Below are 26476 nucleotides of genomic sequence, written 5' to 3'. Positions count from 1 at the left end.
TGTTGCTAATATGCCTCCCAGTTTAACCTGGTCATTTGCCTAATCACTTCTTCTTTTTCTTGCGTTTCCTGTTTCCATTGTTGTTCAAACTATATCGCATTAGGAAGGAAACCTGGAATGGATTGCCACAAGATTGGCGCTATGTAAATTTTCATTGATGTTTTCTATGACACTGTTTACTGCTGCCGCTGCATTTGTTGTTGCCTTTTCTGCTTCTTTAAGCTGAGAATCTGAGCTCGCAAATAGTATTCGTTTATGCGATTCTTCTAGCTTGGGTAGTTCTCCCTTTCTCCCATATTCTGTATTTTTCCAGGTGATAAAATCAGAGACCTTTTTAAATATCTCATTGTATTCAAGTCTCATTTCCACAACTTGAATTGTCAGTTTCTCGCTTGTTTCACAATAATATTTCCACTGTGAAATCTTCTGGAAAAATAATTCATTCTGGTGCATCAGCTGGGAGTTAAGACCGAGTGCTTTGGTAACAAACTAATCAATTTTTGGATAATCTTTATGTAGATCAGTTATTGTCTATATCTTTGCTTCCTTCTTGGCTAAGTTGGTTCGATGTTCTATTTTCATCTGCTTGAATTCCCGTTGTAGCTTGACTAGCTATATCTCCGCCTGCTAGTCAAATTTTCCTTGCTGTAATTGTTTCTCAAGCGACATTATTTTATATTCCTTTTCTCTAAGCAACATTTGTACTTCTGTTGCTTTGTCTATGGTCATTGTAGTGTAAGCACCTGCAAATTGTGAGAGTCTAGTAAGGTTGGCATATGGGTCAACGAGTGAGTCTTTCCATAGAACATCCATTGGTTCATTTTCAGGGGTAGTAACAGATGTAGAGTCCAATTTCCTTTTATTTCTTGGTATTTTCACCATGGCCTTATGTTGTGGGCTATAAAACACATCTAGAGGGGGGAATTCTTCAATTCTCAAAACTATTTCGGAAGTGGGGGTAACAGGGATGTTCTCTACTTCTTGAGTATTTGTAGTCTCTTCCACTGTAATTTCCAGAGTTGTTTTCTGTTTAGGATTTTGCAACTCTAGTGCCTATTCCTCTGTGTTGAGACTTTTATTAAAATTGTCCCACTCTTCCTCTAAATCAATTACCAGGGGTTTATTGGTTGTGCGGAGGTAGTAGGGATTTCAGCATGCTTGCTGACTGAAGTTTCTTTGGCTATTTTTTGTGTAGACTGGACTGTATCCTTTACTGACACCATGCTTATGCTTTTCCTATTTTGCGATGAATTTTATGATTCCCTGGTAGATTTCTCTTGATATTCCACCCCAGAATCGGTCTCAGAATTTTCTTTGGAGTCACCTTCTATAGTCACACTGGGAGTAAGCTCCCTTATTGATTCAATCAAATAATTGGTCCAATGGGACCTTTGCTAACCTCCTTTCTCTGTAACTGTAAAATTTTCCAGTTATTCATGGTCAAAAAGTTGTTGTGCCATATGCTTCACCTCTGTGAAGGTGTTTTTATGCAAAAACATGTCATCAAAGGCATCCTCCTCATTACTGAATACTTTTATTTTCACCAGAGTGGTGAAATTTTCGACAGTTCCGAATGGGTCATATTTTCTTCCAGGGAATTTAGGTAATGACAGAGATAACATGTTCTTTGCTTCTTTGAATGCATGCACTAGGTCGTGTAATAAAAATGCTCCACACTATACAAGGAATGTGGGCCAGATGGCCTTTTTTGATTCCTTTAATGTCTTTCTCATTCCTCCTTCACTAAATATTTTATCGGCTATCTCTCTAGCCATCAATTTATTTGCAACATAATATGGGAGGACATGGGAGGATGTGATCCTACCAAAAACCCTGATATATGTAAATATTTCCTCCCCAAACCATCTGGCCACTGGAGGATGTCTACTTCAGCTTCTTGGGAAAACCTGGGGGCATCTCGATTATAAAGCTGCTTGTGAATAGGCAGCATAACTCCATGACAAATCTTGAAAAAATGTGGTTGAAAATTGGATTCCCACATGTCCTTGTGGTATATTTGAATGGGATCGGATTTCGAACAATCCATTTGCATCTCATGATATGGAATTTCAAACTAAAAGAAATTGCATCCGTGACATAGGCACTCATAAAAAATGGAGGGTAAACCCTCGAAGCAACACTTCTTTTCCTTCTATACTCGATAATTGTTTTTGCTAATTTTTCATACAAAATTTGTGCCCAATTCATTACAGTTGCATTAACAGCTGCATCTACTAAGGGCAACCACTGTGGGGAGCACTTAGTACTATCGAGTCTACCAAATAGTATACATAACATAGCTGCTTCAAAACTATGAGGGGGACAAATAGACGAAGTAGTGTACATACCATTTTTGTCTTTTTTGATTTTTTCCTCGTAATTCAACCAGGTCTAGGTGCAGTCTGTTGGGTCGCCGTTCTCTTAAGAAAACTTCTCCATGAACTACTTGTTGTAGATGACTTGTGGCTCTGGAAGGTGGTACATAAGCCATATGTTGTCAGGGGTAAAAGATCCCATAACCTCTTGGCTTCTTGTCTTGAATTCTCTATCTAAGATGTAGGCTTCATGAATAACCCATTTAACCATGTCTGTATAAGGGATTATCTTCAGTCGCACATGACCATGCCGTCTCTAACATGGAAGTGTCTGAGGAATCACGTCCATCAACTGTAATTTTTTTTCCATAATCCTTGGTTCCTCCTCCTCCAGTATATTATACATAGCCTCCCATGTAGAGGTTCCTCTCTCTCTGTTGCATGTAGTATCCATAAATAGAGGAGTCATTTTTGACTTCTCAGAGGCAACTACCTTGCCTTTCTTCACCATTGTTCTCAACACTTTGCTCTACAGATTTTTCCTAAAAGTGAAGAACAACAACTATCAGATACACAAAGATGAATCTAAAAAGAAATAATGCAGATAGCTTGTAAATGTGATGAAATGAGTTTTATTTGAACACACATAAGAAGATATCATATCACTCTAAATGGATTTTCACACATAAATGCAATTATCTCTTACTAAATGCCCACTAATGATTCATTATCCCTTAGGTTTAATGCTCATAAATGTTTGCATCGTAAAATGGGAAGAAAGCTTCTAGGGTGATGAGCCTTTGAACTACAATGGTAGTGATTGTGCGATTTATGAAGGAATATCACAATCTCCCTTTTGCCTTTCTTACCTGCCGATGTGTTTCTGCGAGATGCAAGATGAAAGCTGCTCGTTAGTCATTTCAAAACGTAGCTAATTTCTAGGTTTATCTAAGTAAAAGACCCTTTTTTACTGAGTGGCAGACCTAAAACATTTGCTTATGATATATTAAGGATTGGGTCTAGGTCTTGATCGCATTTCACAATATTGTTGGGTGTGGAGCATGATTATTTAGAGGTTTTTGTTTCAGCTGGATGTATACCCCAGGAAGTTTGTACACCCCTCCCGCGGGGGTTCGGGGGGGGGGGGCATCCCCCCTGGCTGGGGGGTCCAGGGGCCAGCGGTCCCTCGGTAGGGGTTTTAGGGGCAGCGCCCCCGAAGCTAAAAATAGATGTAAAATTGCCTTGTAAAAGTATAGTAATTTCTAGTCAATCTAGGCCGTTCATTAGGTAGATGATTTGATGGTATAACTTATGTTTAGTTTAGGGTTTTTTTCCCTAGAAGGAAACCCCTCTATTTGTATGAGGGCATTATATTGAGGTTGTGTAATAGATGTGTATTCTCCAAGCGAGAAACAGAGAGGTGAGACTGTGAGAGAAATAGAGGATATTACAGCGGATTTGCTGTAGGTTGTGTCTCTTCATTTTGTTGCATAATAGAAAGGAAGGACTGGCTTTTCAGGGTGGACGTAGCACAAACTGGGTGAACCACGTATATCTGTGTCTCTTTGGTTTTATGCATTTTCTGCGCTTATATTTATGCAATATTCTATGTGTTCCATTGCTCTGTAATATATAATTTTCTAACAAATATCGGTTGGTGGTAAGTATATGGTGTTCATTTGAATGCCCAAAATGCAATGCGATAAAGGTTATGATGCCATCACAGTTTCGCATCTCGCATGTTTCGCAATAAACTTTTTAAATCGGGTCCTTTATGAATGGTGATATGCGATGTGAGACTTAAGCCTAAAAATCTTAAGGACTTAGTTTATGTCGGATTTTATGATAGTTTCGAGCATAGACTCCTTACTTAATTATTTTGTTAGGTCCCTATACTACTAGTGTAACCCCTTATTTTTATTAGTACAACCCCCTTATTATATTTTTATACCCATGTAGTCCTTATATTATTATTATTATGCCCCATATAAGCCCACTATTGTTATTGTTGTGTCCTTACATTATTATTGTTATGTCGGCTTTGATTACATTATGACCCCTTAGACTCATATATATAGAAAAGAGGTATTGTCATTTGTATCATCTAAGAATTGTTCATTTGTGTAATGTAAAGGAGTTTTCCCCCTCAAAGAGGCTCAATTCTAAGACATTTATCTCTCTTTTCTATATTTTTTTTGAGTTGGTTTCATAACATTTGGTATCAGAGCTTTGGATTCTAGGGTTTTGCTACTCCAAACAAGACATCATGGCATTTTCGCTATAACTTTTTGTGTGTGATGTTTCAGAAGTAAAAAAGAAAACCATTTGAGAAGTAATCTCGCTGAACCTCATGTCTGAATTTTAGATCTTGTCTCTCTTTATTTTCAATGATATGATCTAAGGAAGTTAGTTTTTTTGCAAGCTCCAGAATTTCATCTAAAACAGGTCATTGTGGAAGTTTCGCTATAACGTGTTCGCTACGACATTTCAGAAGCTAAAAAAAACTCATTTGAGAAGAAAGCCGTTTGAACCTTGGGTATGAATTTCAGATCTTGTCTTGATACAGTTTCGGATATATGATCTGAGGAAGTTAGGGTGTTTTCATTCTTTCGAATTAGATATTAAACAGGTGACCTTGAGAAAATCGTCATAACTTTCTCTCTAGGCATTAGATTGCAATTTCCTAAGAAGTTATAGAAAGAGGAAGGACAACAGTTTTCTGTGTATATTTTTCAGATCCGAAGGTAAAAATAGTGACACGTGGCACTTCATACAAGTTCGATCTTCAGAAAAGGTATATAATTAGGTCATGTTGGGAGATTGTGCATAACTCTTTCTTGGAAAATTCAATTTTGATCAAACTAGTGGCATTGGAAAGAGGACACAAAGGGCTATTGCAGATCATGATTTCAAAACTGGAAGATCCAAAATTACAAAGTTATAGTCATTTCAAGAATTAGCTCCTAAAATCAAGAATAGGTGATATGAGGAAGTTTGATGGCAAGGATCTGGTAAATTGGATTGAACCGAGTTGGATCCATGAAAATTATTAAAGTACCATGACTGTATCAAATCAGGACCAACTTCGAATTTATGAACACAGAGCGATCAAGAATACCTCTGGACAGTGGCAGTTTGCAGCCAGCAAGGAACGACAAGGACCTCGGTCAAAGTGCATTGACCGAGGCCCATGGAGACTGCCCAGGAGGCAAAACTGGTAGTTAGGAAGCCCAGATCAAGAAACAGAGGGCATTTCTGAAGAGTGATCATGCATCGCTGGGCAAAATCCCTCGAAAAGGAGAAGCCCCAAGTGTACGGTCACATGGGAAGCCGGGAAATTGTAGGGTAAGCGCTAAGGCGAAAGGTGGGACCCACGCTTCAAAATCAGCAGTATATCGGAGGCATCCTCGGGCGGTAACTAGATTTGGAGAAAAATGAGCAATTCCATTCAGTGCCTAATGCATGTCCAGCGGATGAGAGAAAAAATCACTGCTCATCACGCGCTAAATATCGAGCAAGTCAACCATGCGAAATGAGCGAATGTCGTAGGATCTGGGGGCTCCAGATATGATGGTGGAGATTGTGCCTGATGGGGGAACCAGATTTGCCAAGGGATTAAGCCATGGCATAGAGAAGTTTGACGTTCGATTTGACTGCTAAGTTGGTGAATGAGTCATTCCACAATGTAACTGAACTACTGAACCGTTGAGGATGAGCTGGCGTAGTTCGTGAGAGGTCAAGTGGCCACTCCCTGTGAGATGTTGGTGATGACGTAGAGGCAGGGAACTCCAAGTGAACAACAACAAGCGAACTAAAGGGGAAGAAGAGGAAACAAATAGTCAAGGACCGATTGGATTCAAGCCATGAACAGACACAGAATAGAATACGAGGATGGAGAGAGAAGAAGGAAGAACCAGAGAGGAAAAATAGTGAAAGAAAGGCGAAAGAACAGTGAAGCAAGAAGTAGAAAAACAGAGAGCTGAGTTGACTTGCAATGTAAGGCAACATCGAGCAGACAAGTAATTCCTGTGAGGATCAGTCAGGAATTGAGCACCACATTGGGCTCCTCCCTTTAAAGACAAGAGAGGTTAAGATTTGGCAAGGAAAAGAGTCTGTGTCCTTTACTGGCTTGGGGAATCCAAGAACCACCCTACCAAACATTATCTATTTCAGAGACTCAAATTAAGCTCCTCATTGTAAATCTCTGTTTTAAAGACACAATAAAAGAAGGCCACCACTGAGAGCTAGACTAGAGATATAGCCCTGGAGAATAGGGTGAACTTCTTATTAATTGTCATGTTCTTGTATTTGCTTACTGTGTCTTTCCTTACTGTTTTCCATTCTCCAGTGTTTGTGTATTTTGAAATCTGATCGATCCGTTGCCTAAAATAACATAGACACACACCAAAGCATGAGTCTGTAATACCTTCATTCAATAATTAATTAACTGAGGTCACTCACAAGTGAATTTCAGATCTAGTGGTATCAGAGCTCTAGGCTGTAAGGTTAAACAAGCTTGTGTTGGTTTAGCTGTTGAATGCTCACTAGATCAAAGCTCAAATTAGGAGAAGGAGAGTTGGTTGAAAATAATCCTGAAATTGGGAGAGTCTATCCTCAGAAGAAAATGTCAGAAGAAGGTTTTATGGGGCCAGACCCTCAATTCATAGATAGTTTCCTAGCCATAAAGTCCATGGTAGAGGAAATGTATAAGGACTTTAGAAAACATAAGGATGAAGATGCATCAGGTTCTAAATAAGACAAAGGAGAAGATGAGTCTCATTTCCATGACCACTCAAAAGGCAAGGGGAAAGAAGAAAGCTTCCTCACACCTCCTAATAGCCCTGTACATAACAAGAAGGCATCTTTGATTAAACTAGATGTTAAATTTGATTTACCTATATATGATGGAGAGTTGAATGCAGAAAAGTTGGACAATTGGATTAGGAAAATTGATGTTTATTGTAGAGTGCAGAGTATCGACTCAGACAAGAGCAAGATTCAGCTGGCAAGCCTACATCTTGGATGCACTGCCTTGGTTTGCTGGGAAGGCAGAACCCAAGCTGACATGAGAATACATGGTAAGACTATCTTTGTTTGGAGTGAATTTGTTTCTGCAATCAAAAAGCAGTTCTATCCATTGGCCTACATGCAGCAAGCCATGATGAGTTGGCAAACTCTTTGACAGTTGAAAGGGAAAAGTGTGCAAGGGTACACTCAAGAATTTAGAAAGAGAGCATTGATTCTAGGAATCTCATTAGACTCACCTGAGACTCTGTTGAAGTACATTGGTGGTCTACACAGCTACATGAGGCACACTATCCTCATGTTTAATCCCACTAGTATAGATGAGGTATCTGTATAAGCTACTCATCTAGAAGCTATAGGAAAGAATGGAAATCCAGAAGTTGGGGGATCATCCCAACCCATTGCAAGCAAGAATAAGGAGAAAAGAAAGAAGAAATGGAAAGCAAGGAAGGCTAACACTGCACAGAAGAACAAAGCTTCATGCACTCATTGTAAAAAGGATGGGCATGATGACGAGCACTCTTGGATTCTGCATCCAGAGTTGAGACCTAAGAGGTTCGAGGACAAGAAGAAGAAGACTGCTGCAACTATTTAGAAAGATTTGGGGTCAGACTCAGGAGATGAAACAACTATTGTAGCCACAGGTATAAAAGGTTAGAATTCTGAAGCATCGACTAGTAATTATGCACAATCTACTATTGATGAAGAAAATGAGAGAAAAAGACATGAGCTTTTCCATACTCGAGTTATTTCCAAACATCAAAAGACTGATACTTTGTTTGATAGTGGCTCACAAGTAAATTTAATTTCTGAAGAAATTGTAAAGAAGTTGGGATTAATAACTACACCTCATAAGAAACCATACCCATTAGGATAGTTGAATGATAAAGCACAACTACAAGTGACTAGACAATGCAAACTCAAGTTTTCTTTTGGGTTAGCATTTGTAGATGAGGTTGAGTTAGACATAATTCCTTTGGATATATGGGAATTGTTTTAGGAAGTCCTTACTTGTATGAAATAAAAGCTACTTTCTATAGAGCTGAGAACAAGTATCTACTTGTTAATGATGGAATCGAATGCTTTGTAAGATCTCATAAGCTCAAGAATAATTATACTCTCATATACTCAGGGCAGATGAAAAGAATGATAAATTCATGCAAACAATTATTACTAATGGTTGTAAAGGAAAAGAAACCTGATAAAACCAATGTATTTGAAGGCTGTAATGTTGAACAACAAGTTAATTTAGAAAATGTTGTTTTAGAGTATGATATCTTGTTTCAAGAACCTAAAGGTCTGCCACCCAAAAAGGAAATAGTACATGACATTATTTTGCAGTAAGATGCTCCATTGCTTAACATTGGAATGTACAGGTTGTCTGCTTTAGAGAATGTTGAAATCAAGAAGCAAGTGCAGGAGTTGCTTGAGAAAGGGTTCATTAGACCTAACACATCACCATGTGGGTCACCAGCCGTTTTGGTGAGAAAGAAAGATGGCTCGTGGAGAATGTGCATTAATTACTGAGCACTGAATAAGATAACAATAAAAAATCGTTGTCCCCTTCCTTGCATAGATGATCTTTTGGATCAATTGAAAGAAGCTGTTTACTTTTCCATGTTAGACTTGCATAGTGGATACCATCATGTCAGAGTTGTAGAACAAGATGCATGGAAGACTGTTTTCAAGACAAAGCAGGGATTGTATGAGTGGTTGGTTATGCCTTTTGGCTTAACTAATGCTCCTGCTACTTTCATGAGATTAATGAATGATGTACTTGAACCTTTTCTTGATGATTTTGTTATTGTGTATCTGGATGACATTCTGATATTTAGCAAAACATGGGAAGAACACTTAAAGCATGTTAAGTAGACACTAGATGTTTTGAAAAGAGAAAAACTTTATGTTAAACTCTCAAAATGTGAATTTGGCAAAACATCTTTGAATTATTTGGGTCATATAAGAGGGGGTGGTGAATTGAAGATAGATCCCTCTAAAGTGGTAGTCATTGTGAACTGGCCTAAACCCAAATCTGCTACAGAAGTTAGAAGCTTCTTAGGAGCAGCACCATATTGTAGAAAGTTCATTTCTAACTTTTCCTTAATTGCAGCTCCCTTACATGCTTTAACAGGATTGAACAAGGTGTTTCAGTGGGGAGGAAAACAACAGAAAGCCTTCGACACCTTGAAAGAAAATATTAGTACAACACTTGTACTAGTACTGCCTAATCTTCAAAGACCATTTGAGATCCAAACAGATGACAGTGACTATGCCATGGGAGTAGTGTTGGCACAACATGGTAAACCCATATGTTATCATTCTAAGACATTTAATTCTGTAATAGTTAACTATCCTACATATGTTAAAGAATTGTATGCATTAGTACAGAGTGTGAAAAAGTGGAAACATTACTTAATGGGCAAAGAGATAGTAATACATACTGATCATCAACCGCTTCAATATCTACACTCCAAAACTAAGTTGCAAGAATCAAGACACTATAGATGGATGGGGTTTCTACAACAGTTTCATTTAGTCATCAGATATAAAAAGGGCATGCATAACAAAGTTGCAGACATGTCATCTAAACCCATTATAAATGCATCTACTATCCTTAAGCATAATTCTATGCTACATGAAAGCTACATTGAACAATATGCTCAAGATATTGACTTCAAATATGTATATGCAACTTTAATTCAAGGCAAACAAGTATAAGAATTGGATTATCATGTAAAGGACTGACTCTTATACCATTGTGGGAAGTTATGCATTCCCAAACTGAAAGAGTAAAGATAATTTGAGAAGCACACACTTCTCTAATATCAGGTCACTTTGGGGTAAGTAAAACAGTTGCACAGCTGCAAATATTTTGTTATTGGCCAAAAATGAATGAGACAGTTTCTAGATATGAAAGAGGGTGTACTATGTGTGCTAAAAGCAAGACCAACAACAAAAAACTAGGCTTGTACACTCCATTACTAGTTCTTTCTCACCCTTGGGAAAGTGTTTCCATGGATTTGGTTGGAGGACTGCCTAAATCTAGGAAAGGTCACGATTATTTTTATGTTGTTGTGGATAGGTTCAACAAAATGTGTATTTTGATACCTTGTAATAACCAGATTACAGTTGAACAAACTGCAAAATTATTCTTTGAACATGTATGGGTTCATTTTGGATTACCCACTTCCATTGTATCTGATCGAGACACTCGATTTGTGGGGAAGTTTTGGTCAAGTCTGTGGGAACTGATGGACACCAAACTGAAGAAAAGCACAGCTTTTCATCCACAAATTGATGGCCAGACAAAAGTAGTTAACAAGACAGTGATCTAGTTACTTAGAGGATATTGCAGCAAACATCCTAAGCTTTGGGATGAACATTTGTGTTATGTGCAGCATGCTTACAACAGAGTAAAAAATTCTTCTACACAAAGATCTCCTTTTGAGACCTATTTTGGTTTCACCCCAAGGTCTCCTTTGGATTTTATCTTTGGTAAAGACACCACAGTTGAGGGACACAGTGATGTGGATAGGGTAACTAGGTTCATTGAACAAATTCAAGAGATGCACTAGGCAGTACAGGCATAGTTGGAAAGGAGCCAAGCCAAATACAAGGCAAGGCATGACAAGCATAAGATGGAGCATAGTTTCCAAGTTGGTGACCAAGTCTGGCTGTATATCAGCAAGGACAGGAAGCAAGGTGAAGGTAAAAAGCGAAAGCCTATTAGGTATGGACCCTTCAAGATACTTGAGAAGATTGGTGAAAATGCTTTTCACCTTGATCTACTAGCTTACATGCACATCTACTCAGTCGTAAATGCAGATTTCTTGAGATTGTTTGAACCCTCACTAATTGAGGATCTCGAAGAGAAGAGTCAGTTGCCTTCTGTTGATGACCTGCTACCTGAATATCTTAATGAATTGCAGGAAGACACAGTTCTGGATAGGAAGGTGATGACGACATGCAGGGGCGATGTTGAGTACCTCAGAATTGGGCTCAAGGGTTCAAAGCCGAGCAGTGCAAAGTGGATAGAGATTGGACAAGTGAGACAATTGTACCCTCACTTAGTCGATGCTTGAAAACCACCTTTTGGTGCTCCAAAAGCTTTTTAAGTGGGAAGGCCGTGATCCGAATTGGATCTATGAAAATTATCAAAGTACCATGACTGTATCAAATCAGGACCGAATTCGAATTTATGAACACAGAGTGATTAGGAGGACCTCTAGATAGTGGTAATTTGTAGCTAACAAGGAACGACGAGGACCTCGGTCAAAGCGCGCTGACTGAGGCCCATGGAGACCACGTAGGAGGAAAAAATGGTAGTTAGGAAGCCTGGATCGGGAAACAGAGGGAATTTCTGAAGCACGATCGCGCATCGCTGGGAAAAACCCCTCAAAAAGGAGAAGCTCCAAGTGCTTGGTCACATGGGACGCTAGGAAACCATAGGGTAAGCACTAAGGCGAAAGGTGGGACCCGCACTCCAAAACCGGCAGTATGTCGGAGGCATCCTCGGGTGGTAAGTGGATTTGGAGAAAAACGAGCAATTCCATTCAGCGCCCGACACATGTCCGGTAGATGAGAGAGAAAACTGCTGCTCATCACGCGCTAATGATCGAGAAAGTCAACCGCATGAAATGAGCGAATGTCGTAGGATCTGGGGGCTCTAGATTTGATGATGGAGATTGCGCCCGATGGGGGAACCGGGTTTGACAGGGGATTAAGCTATGACATAGAGAAGTTTGACGTCTGATTTGACCGTTGAGTTGGCAGATGAGTCATTCCACAATGTAACTGAACTACCGAACCGTTGAGGACAAGCTGACGCAGTTCGTGAGAGGACAAGTGGCCACTCCCTGTGAGATGTTGCGATGATGCAAAGGCAGAGAACTCCAAGAGAATAGCAGTAGGTGAACTGAAGGGGCGAAAGAGGAAATGAACAGTCGAATACTAATTGGATTTAAGACATGAACAAACACACAACATAATATGAAGACAGAGAGAGAAGAAGGAAGAACCAGAGAGGAAAAATAATGAAAGAAAAGGCAAAAGAAAAGTGAAGCAAGAAGAAGAAAAATAGAGAGCCGAGTTGACCTACAGTGTAAGGCAGCATCGAGCACACAAGTAATCCCTGTGAGGATCAGTCAGGAATTGAGCAACACATTGGGCTCCTCCCGTTAAAGACCAGAGAGGTCAAGATTTGGCAAGGAAAAGAGTCTGTGTACTCTAGTGGCTTGGGGAATCCAAGAACCACCCTACCAAACATTATCTATTTCAGGAGACTCAAATTGAGCTCCTCATTGTAAATCTCTACTTTAAAGACACAATAAAAGAAGGCCACCATTGAAAGCTGGACTAGAGATGTAGCCTTGGAGAATAGGATGAACTCCTTATTAATTGTTGTGTTCTTGCATTTGCTTATTGTGTTTTTCCTTACTATTTTCCATTCTCCAGTGTTTGTGTATTTTGAAATCTGATCGATCTGTTGCCTAAAATAACATATACACACACTAGCACATGAGTCTGTAGTACCTTCATTCAATAATTAATTAACTGAAGTCACTCACAAGTGAATTTCAAATCATGGATATTACAAATGGAGCAATATTTTGATCTACATGAGGTGCAACTATTAAAAATAGGTACGTATTGCATCTTCATATTTAGAACCAGAGCAATTTTTATGGTATAAAGGGCTTTGTTGTCGTAGACCACTTGTTACGTGGTCAATTTTCATGGAGGAATTGATAGCACCTTATGAGGATACAAAGAGAAACACCTTCTTTAGGCAATTAATACATAAAAAAAAGTGGTCAATGGCAAAGCATATTGAGGGCTTTAAAAAATTGAATATAAGGAAAAATGATATTCTAGAGAAGCACAGGATTGATGTCTCCATAGGGGCTTTAAAGGATAACATTCAACATGAGGTTCATCTTTGGGAACCTGATTCATTGGAGAAGGCATTTAGGTTGGAAAGAAAAGTGGAAAGAAAAATTATGGCAACAAGGATGTCTACTCCTCACAACTATAAAGATGGAAGTGTTGTTTCTCCTAGCCTTCCACAACCTACAAGGTTGACACCACAACAATTGGAATAAGAAAGAGCAAAATTGCTTTGTTACAATTGTGATAACAAATATATTAAATGTCATAAGTGTGCTGAGAAGAAATTATTTTACATTGATTGTGAAGAGGAGGAATAAAAGGATCAAGAAACATCAAAAGAAGAGGATATACACCAGTAACCAACCCCAGTGAAAGAAGAAATGAATCCGACCATATCTTGTAAAGCATTGGCAAGAATTACCACTCCTCAAACTCTCAAGGTAGAAGGACATATCAAGAAGAAAAAGGTTCAAGAAGCGAAATATCACAGAGAGCATCAAGAAATTAATCCGACAATATATTGTAATGCATTGGCCAGAATTACCACTCAAACTATCAAGATAGAAGGACATATCAAGAAGAAAAAGGTAATAGTGTTGATTGATTCGTGTAGTGCCCATAATTTTATTCATTGTAAGATAGCCAACGATTTGAATTGCTTCCTATATCCAGCACCAGAGTGTCAAGTGATGGTTGCAAGGGGAGGAACCATAAATTTCTTTGGAAAGTGCCATAATATCAAGCTATCCATGGGAGAATACGTATTGAATAGCCCAATGATTTCCATTCCAATGGGTGGTGCTGATGTTGTAGTAGGAGTCCAATGCCTACAATCCTTCAGTACAATAGCTTTTAATTTTCAAGAACTTTTCATGAAATTTTCGTCGGAAGGAAAGGAAGTTGAATTAAGGGGTATCACAGGGAAACCAGGAAAGATAATCATATCTAACGGAATGACAAAGCTTCTAAATAAAGAATAAAGAGGCGTAATTTCACAATTATGTTTGGTAGAGGTTCCCAGGTCGAAATCATCTAATTCTCCAAATATCCAAAAAGCCTTGGAGAATCATTCCAAGGTATTTGAGACTCCCAAAGGCCTCCCACCTATTTGTGATCATGATCATGCTATTCAATTTCCAGGAAGTGTTCCTCCAAACATTAGGCCTTACAGATATCCCTTTGCACAAAAGAGTGAAATTGAACATATGGTCACAAAAATGCTAGAGGGTGGTATAATTCAACCTAGTCAAAGTTATTTCTTTGCTCCAGTAGTATTGGTGCACAAGAAGGATGGATCATGGTGTAGGTGTCTGGATTATAGAGAGCTCAAAAGGCTCACTATTAAAGATAAATTTCCCATTCCTCTCATTGATAGATTATTGAATGAATTGCATGGAGAAATTTACTTCAGCAAGTTGGATCTTCATGTAGGATATCATCAAATTAGAATAAAGACTGAAGACATTCTGAAAAGAACATTTAGAAATCATGAGGGTCATTATTAATTTTTGGTCATGCCTTTTGGCCTTACCAATGCACCTTCTACATTCCAAGGTTTGATGAATTCCATTTTCAAACCCTTCCTTAGAACATTTGTGTTAGTATTTTTTGATGATATACTAATCTACAACAAGTCTTGGGAGGATCATGTTCAACATGTTGATAGAGTTCTCAGACTATTGGATGAGAAACAATTATATGCAAAAACCTCAAAATGTTTCTTTGGAGTAAAAGAGGTGGAATAATTGGGTCATATTATATCTCATGAAGGTGTTAAGGTAGACACTCAACAATGAAAAGTTCTCCAACTCTTAATGGATAACCTCATGTTGGCACATAATCGAATGAAACAATAGGAAAATCAACATCATAGTGAAAGAAGTTTTGATATAGGCAACTGGTTATTTTTACGAATACAACCATACAAACAAATGTCCCTCAAGCAATCTAAGAAGGATAATAAAGTATCTCCAATATGGTATTTACAAGGCGCTGCAAAAGATTGGTGCTATGGCATACAAATTGGAGCTTCGTGCATCTTCCCGAGTGCCCCCAATTTTCCATGATTCATGCTTAAAGAAGCTTATAAGTGACAAGACCCCAATTCAAACAATATTGTTGAAACTCGACGAGGAAGGAAAAATCATATTGGAATGTGAAGCAGTTAAGGAAACAAGAACCTGACACCTACGAAATCAATCAATATCAAAGTATCTCATCGAGTGGAAGAACTTACCCGCTGAAGATTCCAAATGGGAGGACGAAAATTATATACAGAAGCATCCAAAACTACTCAAGCATTGAGGACAACACTTTTTGAAGGAGAGGGGAATGTTAGGTCCCTATACTACTAGTGTAAACCCTTATTGTTATTAGTACAACCCGCTTATTATATTTTTATGCCAACGTAGTCCTCATATTGTTATTATTATGCCCCATAGAAGCCCACTATTTTTATTGTTGTGCCCTTACATTATTATTGTTATGTCGGCTCTAATTACATTATGACCCATTAGACTCCTACATATAGAAAGGAGGTATTGTCATTTGTATCATCCGAGAATTGTTCAATTGTGTAATGTAAAGGAGGTTGACCCCTCAAAGAGGCTCAGTTCTAAGACGTTTATTTCTCTTTTCTATCTTTTTGTGAGCTGGTTTCATAACACATTTTTGGAGGGCTAGAAAGGTCTTTTGGTGGTTTTTAATCACGCTATATGTGAGAAGGTAAGATTTTAGTAGTTTTTCTAAAAAAAGGGGGTTTTGATTGTTATTTTTTCTTTATTCCAAAAATAAAAAAAAATTCCTAGATGCTAGGTTTTGTTTTCTGGATATATTTTTTGAGTGGTCCCCATTTATTAACGTAATATTAACTACTATCATTAATAAATGGGGGATTGTTGAATACCACAACAATTGGCGATTCACTTGGAAGAGCCAGTTATCTCTGAGAGTTTTTTGAAATTTCTAAAACTTCCAAAATAAAGATAGTTTTGAAAATAAAATAAGTTACATGGAATATAAGGTAAGAAGTACTGCTCTTTATTAATAAAAGAACATCTACTTAATTACCGTTCTTTTGATTACTTTTTTCTCATAAAAAGTCACTTTGTCTACATCAGTCTTTACTCAGTTTTTTAAAGATAAAAGTAAGAAGTCTCTCCTCAGATCAATTTTTGGTATACTCAATTGTCATAGGTTGTCGTAAGTAGAGCCTCTACTGCCAGCAGGCATTCATAGCCTCGACAAGGTTACCTTTTAACCAACAATTATCCAGTATCCCACTTAAATCAGAATGTGATTTTAAAGATAAGCTCGTAAGTGTACTTATTTCTTTCCTTATTTTCTGAAGTAATTGATTGTCACTTTAGCTCTTCATTTTTTATTTGTTAAAAGACGATGTCTTGGTTTGGTGACCAATATTGACAATGCCATTCACTTGATTTATAACTCAACTAAACAAGCTGGTTCATGATGAGATCCCTTGTCTTTTGATTACTATAATCTTAAGCCATTACCTTATTTTGATATGAAGTTTTGCTAGTGTCAGTTAGTTATAACCTTATGATCATGGTAAGTCGGCTCTTGATGAGACCTATTATCCTTTAAGTTTAAGTATATTTTAGAATTACACTCTAAAAATGAAAGCTGATTAAGTGGGGAGAATCATTGGCTCTCTAAGAGTTTCTGGACGACAATTGTAGAGTTTTAAAGATGCCTTTCTAGAGAGGGACTTTGCTTTGTTATAGATACTTTTCTGGACTGATGTAAAGGAGAAGTTTCTTTCTTAAAGCTAAGTTTCATAAAAAATCAGATAATTGAGGTAGAAAATAGGCAGTTTAAGAGCAATAGAACTTAACTATATATTTCATATGTGAATATTACTTTCATAACAATCTTTACATAAACAAGCAAAAAGTCAAAATTAGAAAGAGACTATCCTTTGCAAAACCAAAAGTAAATGCTTTCCAATCGGTATTATTCTTTCTAAAAGAAAATTTTGACTAAAATCAATAATATACAGTGAATAGAAGAGACCATCTTCTATGGAAAGTACTTCTTTAGAACCTGTCCATTAATAGGTAGAGACTTTCTCTTACCTAATAAATCTTGTAGTAGAAAAGTCAATGGGCCTATTTGTTCCACAATCTGAAATAGGCCAAGCCACATATGTTGGAACTTGGTATGCTTACATTTCTCTTCATGGGCTTTATCCCAATTTAATACCAGGTCTCCAAGTTGAAAAGACTTTGAAGTTACAAAATTTGAATCAAAGGAGGCTTTGACTAACTGCTGATGATGTGCATGCGTGGTCTTGGATTTTTCCCTTTCCTCTTCAAGCTTAAGAATTTGTAATTGTCTAACCTACATAGATGACAAAGGAGTTTCCCAAATGAATTGAACTAAGGCTAAGGAGGGAATAGCTACATTTGTTGGTAAGACTGCTTCTTTCCCATATACCAAATTAAAAGGAGAAGTGCCAATAGAGGCTTTCTGAGTTATTCAATCTGCCCACAGAGAAAACACTAAAGACTTATGCCAGTTCTTTTGGCCTTGGTCAACAGTTCATTTAATAATCTTGATGAGATTTTTGTTTGTGGATTCAGCTAATCCATTTCCTTGCAGATAGTAATTGGCCAAATAATTAAGCTTAAAACCTCTTTTAAGAGCAAATTTTGTCATAGTATTGCCTGAAAAATAAGATGCATTATCAAACATCAAAGTAGATGGTAAGCCAAACCTGGTGATGATAAATTGATCTATAAATTCAATAGTATTGTCTAAATTAGCTACCTTGAGTGGAATTTCTTCTACCCATTTGGTGAAATAATCAGTGGATATAAGGATGTATCTAAGCTGCTTAGAATAATGAAGAACGATCTCAGCTATTACGTCCAATCCCAATTGTTCAAATGGTTGGTCAATGTTGACTGGATATAATGGTAGCGTGGGTTTTCTCTGTCTTCCAGCGGCTGTTTGACAAATCTTACATCTCCTTACATAACTATGTGCATCTTTGAACAACGTTGGCTAGTAATAGCCGACATGTAGGATTTTATGTGTTGTAGTATCGCCTCCAAAGTAACCACCAGTTGGTCCATCGTGAAGTTCCTGCAACACCTTCTCTTCCTCAGATTTATCAAGGAATCTAAGTAAAATAGAATCATAATTTATTCTAAAAAGCACATTGTCGACAATTTGATATCGCCTAGCTTTTAATCTCAAGGCTCTTTTATTTGTGTAATTTAATTGGGTTGGTGCGTATCCATTTCTTCAGTAAAATATGATATCAGCATACCTTGATTCCATGTCATTAAGGCTCACCTCATAGATTTGTACATCGTCACCTGACTGTTGCAATTCTGATAGATTCGATGCTCCTGCCAACATCCTGCAAAAACCTTGAACTTTTACAATTTTAGTTGGTTTAGCTTCTATGTCATATTCTTGCAGGGCTGCCACCCAATTTGCTCTCTTTTCTCCTACGTCCATTTGTATTAAAGGATTTCTCACTACTGAGAATGGTACTATGACTTTAGTGTGGGTTTTGAGGGGAGAAGGTCTGAAGTGATTTATAGATTTGAAAACAGTAAAAGCTTGTTTTTCTACATCTAAGTAATTTAATTCAACTCCTTGCAAATTGGAGCTAAAGAAAGAGAGTGGGGCTTCAACTTTTCTTGATTTACTTGTGTCAATATGGCTGCATATGATTTCTCGGAAGCGAAAGCTTATAGAATGAAATGATTGGAAAAATTTGGCGTTGCTAAGGATGGGGCGTTTATAATTGCTTGTTTTGTCAAGCTAAAAGCTTCATTTTCCGAATGTCCCCATTCAAAAAGAGAATTTTTCGTTACCATGGATTGAAGAGGTAAAACAATTCTTGAGAAGTCGGTGACAAATCTTTTAACAAAGTTTATTTGACCTAGGAAAGATTGCATTGATTTTTTGTTATGGAGTAAAGGTATTTCAAAAATTTCTCTAATTCTGTCAGGGTCAATATGAATTCCTACTTTGGACACAATGAATCCAAGGAGCTTTCCTTCACTTAATGTGAAAAAAGACTTCTTCGGGTTCAAAGAAATTCCATACCTTTGGAAACATTCAAAAATTTGTTTTAAATCTCTTAGATGATAACTACATCTTTTGGAGTATACCATTATATCATCTAAGTAGATCACTACTAATTTGTTTACTAAACCTTTGAAGGCTATATCCATAGCTCTTTGGAAAGTGGCACTGGCATTAATTAGCCCAAATGGCATCTTTTGATAAGTGTAAGTGCCCCACTTTCTCCTGAATGTAGTCTTCAGCTGGTCATCTGGATGTACTAAGATTTGATTATAACCTGAGAAGCCATCCAAGAAAGACATTAGCTCTGAGCCTGCTACTGATTACAAAATTTGTTCCATAGGGGTTAATGAGAAATTGTCTTTTTGAAAAGCTTTATTGAGGTTGCGGAAATCTATACATATCCGAATATCACCGTTCTTCTTTTTTGACTGGGACAAGATTGGAAACCCACCGGGAGTGCTTGACAGGAAAAGTAATTTTGGTTTTCAGCAGTTTATTCAACTCATATTTAATTTGACTTTCTAAATTAGGATGGATCTTGCTCAATTTCTGTTGTATAGGTCTTTCATCAGATATCATGGGAATAGTATGTTGAATAATAGAGGTGTCATATCTCTTGAGATCTTCATAATTCAATGCAAAGACATTCTTATATCTTTTCAACAAGCCTATAAAAGTTGCTTTTTCATTTGATGTAAGACCGAGACCTAAGTTAATATTTTCAGGTTTTAAATCAGTCCCAAGATTGATTAATTCAAACCTCAGAGTTGAACTTTGAAGTTTTTAATTGGTGGATCGTTTAAATCTGTCTTTAAGGTCATATAAATCTTCCAACTTTACTATAGATTTTGGCATAGCATTAATGACTGTTTCTTATTTAAGTTGGTTATCATGCTGGTCCTCATCAATTATCTGGTCATTGTAAGAGCCTTCTGAGGTCAGGAAGCTTATTATATCTAGATCATTATTAAAGAATCTCCAGTTGGTGACATTGTAAGGAATAGAATGCCTAAAAATTAATTCAATGGGAAATCGATATGGGCTGTAATCTTTTTGTGGGATAACCTTGGAAGCGACATTGGCTAGAAGATCGGCACTAGCATTCTGGAGTCTTGAAATAAGGGAAATATTAAACATTGTTAAGTGGAGAGTCAGGTCTTGGACTAATGACTGATAAAGTTTCAAATGTCATGACAAATAATGTATAGTATTTCTCACATGTTTTATGACAATCTCTGAATCTCTCAATGCTTGGAGGTATTTAACGTTAAGGCCAATTTCCTTATACAAACCTTGAACTAGTGCTTCATATTCAATGGTGTTGTTTGTGCAATCGAATTCAAGTATGCATACTAACATAGTTTCCCCCCCTCTGGGCTGAAGAAGATGCAACCTGCTCCTACTCCATCATTGGATTTAGATCCATCAAAAAATAATTTCCAAAATAAAGATCTAACTACAGGTTTATGTACAAAATTTACACATTTAGAAGTGTTTGTTTGAGAAAAAATTTAAACTTGAGAGACAACAATGCTTTCTAAGAAAGGTGAAGTATAAGCATTGAAATTCCCTAGAAATGATTCTACAGAATAATTTTTGATGATATTATTGTTATACACGACTGGTTCATTTTCTCCTTCTATTTCCGTCACTATGAACTTTTGATGTTTCTTGCGATCAACCCTTATTTGATTTGGTTTGACATTATAGGGAAGCCACATGTGAGAACAGTTAGTTGCAAAATAACAATGAAGTTTTTCTGACCAATATCAACTAAGGATTAACCCATAGAACTCAAGAATGTCAGCTACAAGTATGTCAATGACTTGGAAAACTTTAGGGTTTGATGACGGTCTAATGGTTACTTGGTTAAGTTCCCCAACAGCTTTGACTTGAGAGCGATCTAATTGAACTATTCGTACAATATATTTCTAAGGCTGAACATTCAACCTTGCACAAACTGTTTTGGGCAATATGTTAGATGAAGCTCCAGAATCAACTAGACAATTATGTAATTTTTTGTTAAAGACTTCAAAAGTAATAATAAATGGCAGAGTGTGGGATTTTGATCTTCCCCCAATTAAAGATATATCAGTTGGATCAATCTTGTTCAAAGAAGCACTAGGGGGTCTTCCCATTTCTTGGGCAGCTTATGAGATCATGGAAGCAGGAAGCGGCGTAGTAGGTACTACTTTAAGTTGTTTGAGAAGTAACTTTTGCTGATGTTTCAATTTACTAAGCTCATGAAATGGGATGTTTGCCCTAGTATTCTTCATATCATCAATAATTTTATATTCCATTTCATAAAAAACTATCAAAGTTTTAGATGAAGGAGAAGGATCCAACAGAGTAGGTGTAGTTTGAGTGGATTTTGGTATAGATTTCTTACCTGTTGCTTTGTCCCTAGGGGGTGGAATTGAAGCCTTATGTTTCAGATTTGTTTGTGATAATTCAAAAGGATTTTTACTTCAGGTAGCAATAGGTAATTCTTCTTGAGTTTCTTCATTGGGAAGGATAAAATCCTTGTAATTCTGTTATTTCTTCATCGTCCATTTGTTCTTCATTTGTTGAAGCATCATCCTCCTCTCCATCTGATTCAGTATTTGATATGGAATTTGGGGGTTCAGGATCAGCAAAGGACTTCCTTTTGAATGGCCTAAAATGTTTTTTAAAGGAAGTCTCTGGTACTTTTTTTTTTAATATCAACCATTTCGTTAGACATGGTCTTGAGGGCTTTCTGTAACACTTCAAGATCAAAAGGATCTTTTGGTGGTTTCTTCTTAGAGTCATCTTTAAAGGTTACTTTCTTAGATTTCTGTTCTTCTAATGTGTTTTTCTTTTCCACAGCTAAAATGCATTTTTCCACAGCTATTTCCTCTTTCATATTTTATGCCAAAGTGGGTTTGGTAGCTCTATCAATGAAGATAGCTGTATTTGATGGTAGAGTAGAGATGTACCACTCATTTTGGACCTAATCGCTAGGCTTAGATGCCGTTGGTATCTTATTCAATAATTTATTGAAGTGAGAGTTGAAGTCCATATTGGGTTCTTTTGGTTCAACTTTCAAATTGGAGAGATCATTGATTAGGGTAGCTGTAGATCTATCATGTCCAAATTTAGTGAAAAAATTCTCTTGAAAAGCATTCCAACTGTTAATATAACTTAATGGTAACAAAAAGTACCATGATCTTACTGCTCCTTCTAAAGTATATGGGAATAATCTTACAAATCCATCTTCTTCAACTACTTCATTCAAGTTAATGGACAACATAAAACTATTTATATGTTCCTCCGGTAATCGGCCATTATCAGGATTGAATTTGGCAAAACCATTTCTCTGGGTGTGCTAGTAATTGATGTAAAGATCCCTCCATCCTAAAAAACCCTGGATTTGTCCATGGCCTTGGAGGATTCTGTGCCATTGATGGTATGTGGGTAGGGGAAGGTGTAGCAGTAGTGTTTGAAGGCGATTGGGTAGAGGAAGATGTAGCTCCTGTACCTGTGTGAATCACGATCTGGAATGGTGAGGTGGATGATTGATCTTGTGAGGGTATAGATGGAATTAATGAAGATGATGATAGAACCTCACTGTGAGATTTAGATGGTGCTTTCTTAGCTTTCTTACGTCTTGGCAGAGGAAATTTGAACAAAGGAATTCCAAACTTTTAGCTCTGTGCTCTTGTTAACCGCTGAGATGGGGTGAACTGAGAGGTAACACTATCCTGGGATAACTCAGATTCTTCTTGAGATAATGAAATCCCATGTAATTTATGAATTAGAGATTGAACTTCAAGGGCTTTAGTAAAAGAAGAATGATCTGGCTTGTTTAGGATTTCAGCAACAGGTTATGTAATATTATGTGCAACTTCTCGCTTAAGATCAGGGGATTCAGAAGACTTTCGAGAAGTTGGAGGTGAGGGTGAGGGAGTATTACTCTTAGAATGGCCTGTTAATTTAGATTTATTTGCCATTCATAGTCAAGCCCTCCTTCTAGCACCAAAATGTTGAAGCCTCGAAAATTGTTGCTTTAGCATGGGGGAAAACCAACCAGTCTAGACCCTGGTTGGCAGCTCCTTTTCCATTTGGAGTAGTGGCTTAGATTGGGGATAATGGGACCAGTTTCCCAATCTATTTAATGCATGTGCTAATGGGGTGATATATGATGTTTTAACGTAATGTCTAAGCTAAAATGAATCTAATCTAAGCTAAAAATCACATGCATTTTATCTTGATTTAGGCACTATCTAATTAAAAATATACTTGGGATTAAATTGATGTATGCGTTATATAAAAATATCTGAAAGAAATTGGTAATAAAGATCATTTAATTGCGATGAGAAGTGAATCCGTTTTAACAATAATTGTTTCGTATAAAAAGTTAGCCGAAATGATTGTGAAAGATATATCACATAAGTAATTATTCATATATTTAGTATAAAATATAGATCATCACCATACAAAAGTGCAATAATGGCAATCAAAATTCAGACTTTCATACATAAACAATTCGAAAAGAAATCATTTCTTAATACACAAGTAAAAATGCTTATGAGATAAAAGTACCATTTATAATACGTCGTACTCATGTGTTTCAGCAATATTGATCTATCTTCAGTCCATTCAACACCATCTAAGAGTACAAATGTGAAATTTTAGTAGAAAATGATAAATCAAATAAAAATAAATCATGTTCCATTAATTTCACCAGAACTTCCTCAAAGGGACAAAAGTGCATGTTTTGAAGACTATTTTTGATAACATTATGGACCCATCTCTGAAAGCATGAGAGGGGTTTAAATACTTAAACTATAAAACTAAAAATAGATTATTACAAGAATATTTGAGGAGGTTTAAAGCCGAGAATCCCAGCTCGCAAATAGGATTTCATTATGCAATTCATCTAGCTTGGGTAGGTCGACATTTCTCCCATCTTTTGTATTTTGCCAGGGGATAAAATCGGAGACCTTTTTAAAGATATCATCATATTCAAGTCTCATTTCCATGACTTGATGTGTCAGTTTATCACTTGTTTCGCAATAAGATTTCCACTGTGAAATCTTCTGGCAGAATAATTTTTTCTGGTGCATCAGCTGGGAGTTAAGATGAGTGCTTCAGTAACAAACTGATCAAATTTTGGATCATCTTTGTGTAGATTAGTTATTTCCTGTATCTGGGCTTCCTTCTCAGCTAAGCTAGTTTGATGTTCTATTTACATCTACTTGAATTCCTATTGTAGCTTGGCTAACTGTATCTCTACCTGTTGGTCAAATTTTGCTTGCTGTAATTGTTTCCCAAGTGACGTTATTTTATCTTCTTTTTCTCTTAGAAGAAACATTTGTACTTCTCTTTCTTTGTCTATGGTCATTGTAGCATAAGCACCTACAAACTATGAGAGTCTGGTAAGGTTGGTGGATGGGTCAACGAGTGAGTCTTTCCATAGAACATCCATTGGTTCTTTTTCAGGGGTAGTAGCAGCTGTAGAGTCCAATTTCCTTTTCTTTCTTTGTATTTTCACCACGGCCTTATGCCATGGGATATAAAACACGTTTAGAGGGGGAATTTCTTCAATTCTTAAAACTATTTCAGAAGTGGGGGTAACAGGGATGTTCTCTACCTCTTGTGTGTTTGCAGTCTCTTGCACTGTAATTTCCAGAGTTGTTTTCTGTTTAGGAGTTTGCAACTCTGGCGCTTGTTCCTCTATGTTGAGACGTTTAATAAAATTGTCCCTCTTCCTCTAAATCAATTACCAAGGGTTTTATTGGTTGTACGGAGGTAGTAGGGATTTCAACTTGCTTGTTGACTGAAGTTTCTTCGGCTATTTTTTGTGTAGACTAGGGTGCATCCTTTATTGACTCCATGCTTCTGATTTTCCCATTTTGCAATGAATGTTGTGATTCCCTGGTAGATTTCTCTTGAGACTCAGCCCCAGAATCAGTTTTATAATTTTCTTTAGAGTCACCTTCTATAGTCACACTAGGAGTAGGCTTCCTTATTGGTTCAATCAATAATTGGTCCAATGGGACCTTTGCTAACCTCCTTTCTCTGTAAATTTAAAATTTTTCCAGACCTTCATGGTCAAAAAGTAATTGTGACATATTCTTCACCTCTGTGAAGGTGTTTTTCTGTGAAAAGATGTCATCAAAGGAATCCTCCTCATTACTAGCTACTTTTATTTTCACTAGAGTGGTGAAATTTTTGACAGTGCTGAATTGGTCATATTTCCTTCCAGGGAATTTAGGTAATTGCAGAGATAGAATTTACTCTACTTCTTTGAATGCATGTCGTAGGTCGTGTAATGCAAATTCTCCACACTATATAGGGAATGTAGGCTAGATGGCCTTTTTTGATTCCTTTAATGTTTTTCTCATTCCTCCCTCACTAGCTGTTTGATAGGTTATCTCTATAGCCATCAATCTATCTAGAACATAGTATGGGAGGACATGGGGGAAGGTGATGCTCCAAAAATCCATGATATATGTAAATATTTCCTCCCCAAACCATCTGGCCACTGGGAGGATGTCTACTTTAGCTTCAACCAAGGGGCACTCGATTATATATCCGCTTGTGAATAAGGAGCGTAACTCCATGAAAAATCTTGAAAAAATGTGGTTGAAAATTGGATTCCCAAATGTCCTTGTGGTATATGTGAATGGGAATCAGATTTCAAACAATGTATTTCCATCCCATGATACGAAATTTTGAATTAAAACAAATTGCATCCATGACATGGGCGGTCATAAAAAATTGAGGGTAAACCCTCGAAGCAACACTTATTTTCCTTATATACTCGATAATTGGTTTTTCTAAATTGTTAGACAAAATTTGTACCCAATTCATTACAGTTGCATTAACAGCTGCATCTATTAGTGACAAGCACTCTGGGGAGAACTTAGTACTATCGGGTCTGCCAAATAGAGTACATAACATGGCTGTTGCAAAACTATGAGGGGGACGAACAGACGAAGTAGTGCACATACCATTTTTGTCTTTCTTGATTTTTCCTCATTATTCGACTAGGTTCGGGTGCAGTCTGCTAGGTCATCGTTCTCTTTAGCAAACTTCTCCACAAACTGCCTGTTGTAGATGACTTGTAGCTTTGGAAGGTGGTACATAAGCCATAGGTTGTCTGGGGTAAAAGATCCCATAACCTCTTGGATTCTTGTCTTGAATTCCCTGTC

This window comes from Pinus tabuliformis, chromosome 2_2 (assembly GCF_031772625.1).
Source record: "Pinus tabuliformis cultivar Carrire ecotype Pingquan chromosome 2_2, CPIR1, whole genome shotgun sequence".
NCBI lineage: Eukaryota > Viridiplantae > Streptophyta > Pinopsida > Pinales > Pinaceae > Pinus > Pinus tabuliformis.
Note: the sequence above shows the minus strand (reverse complement) of the source record.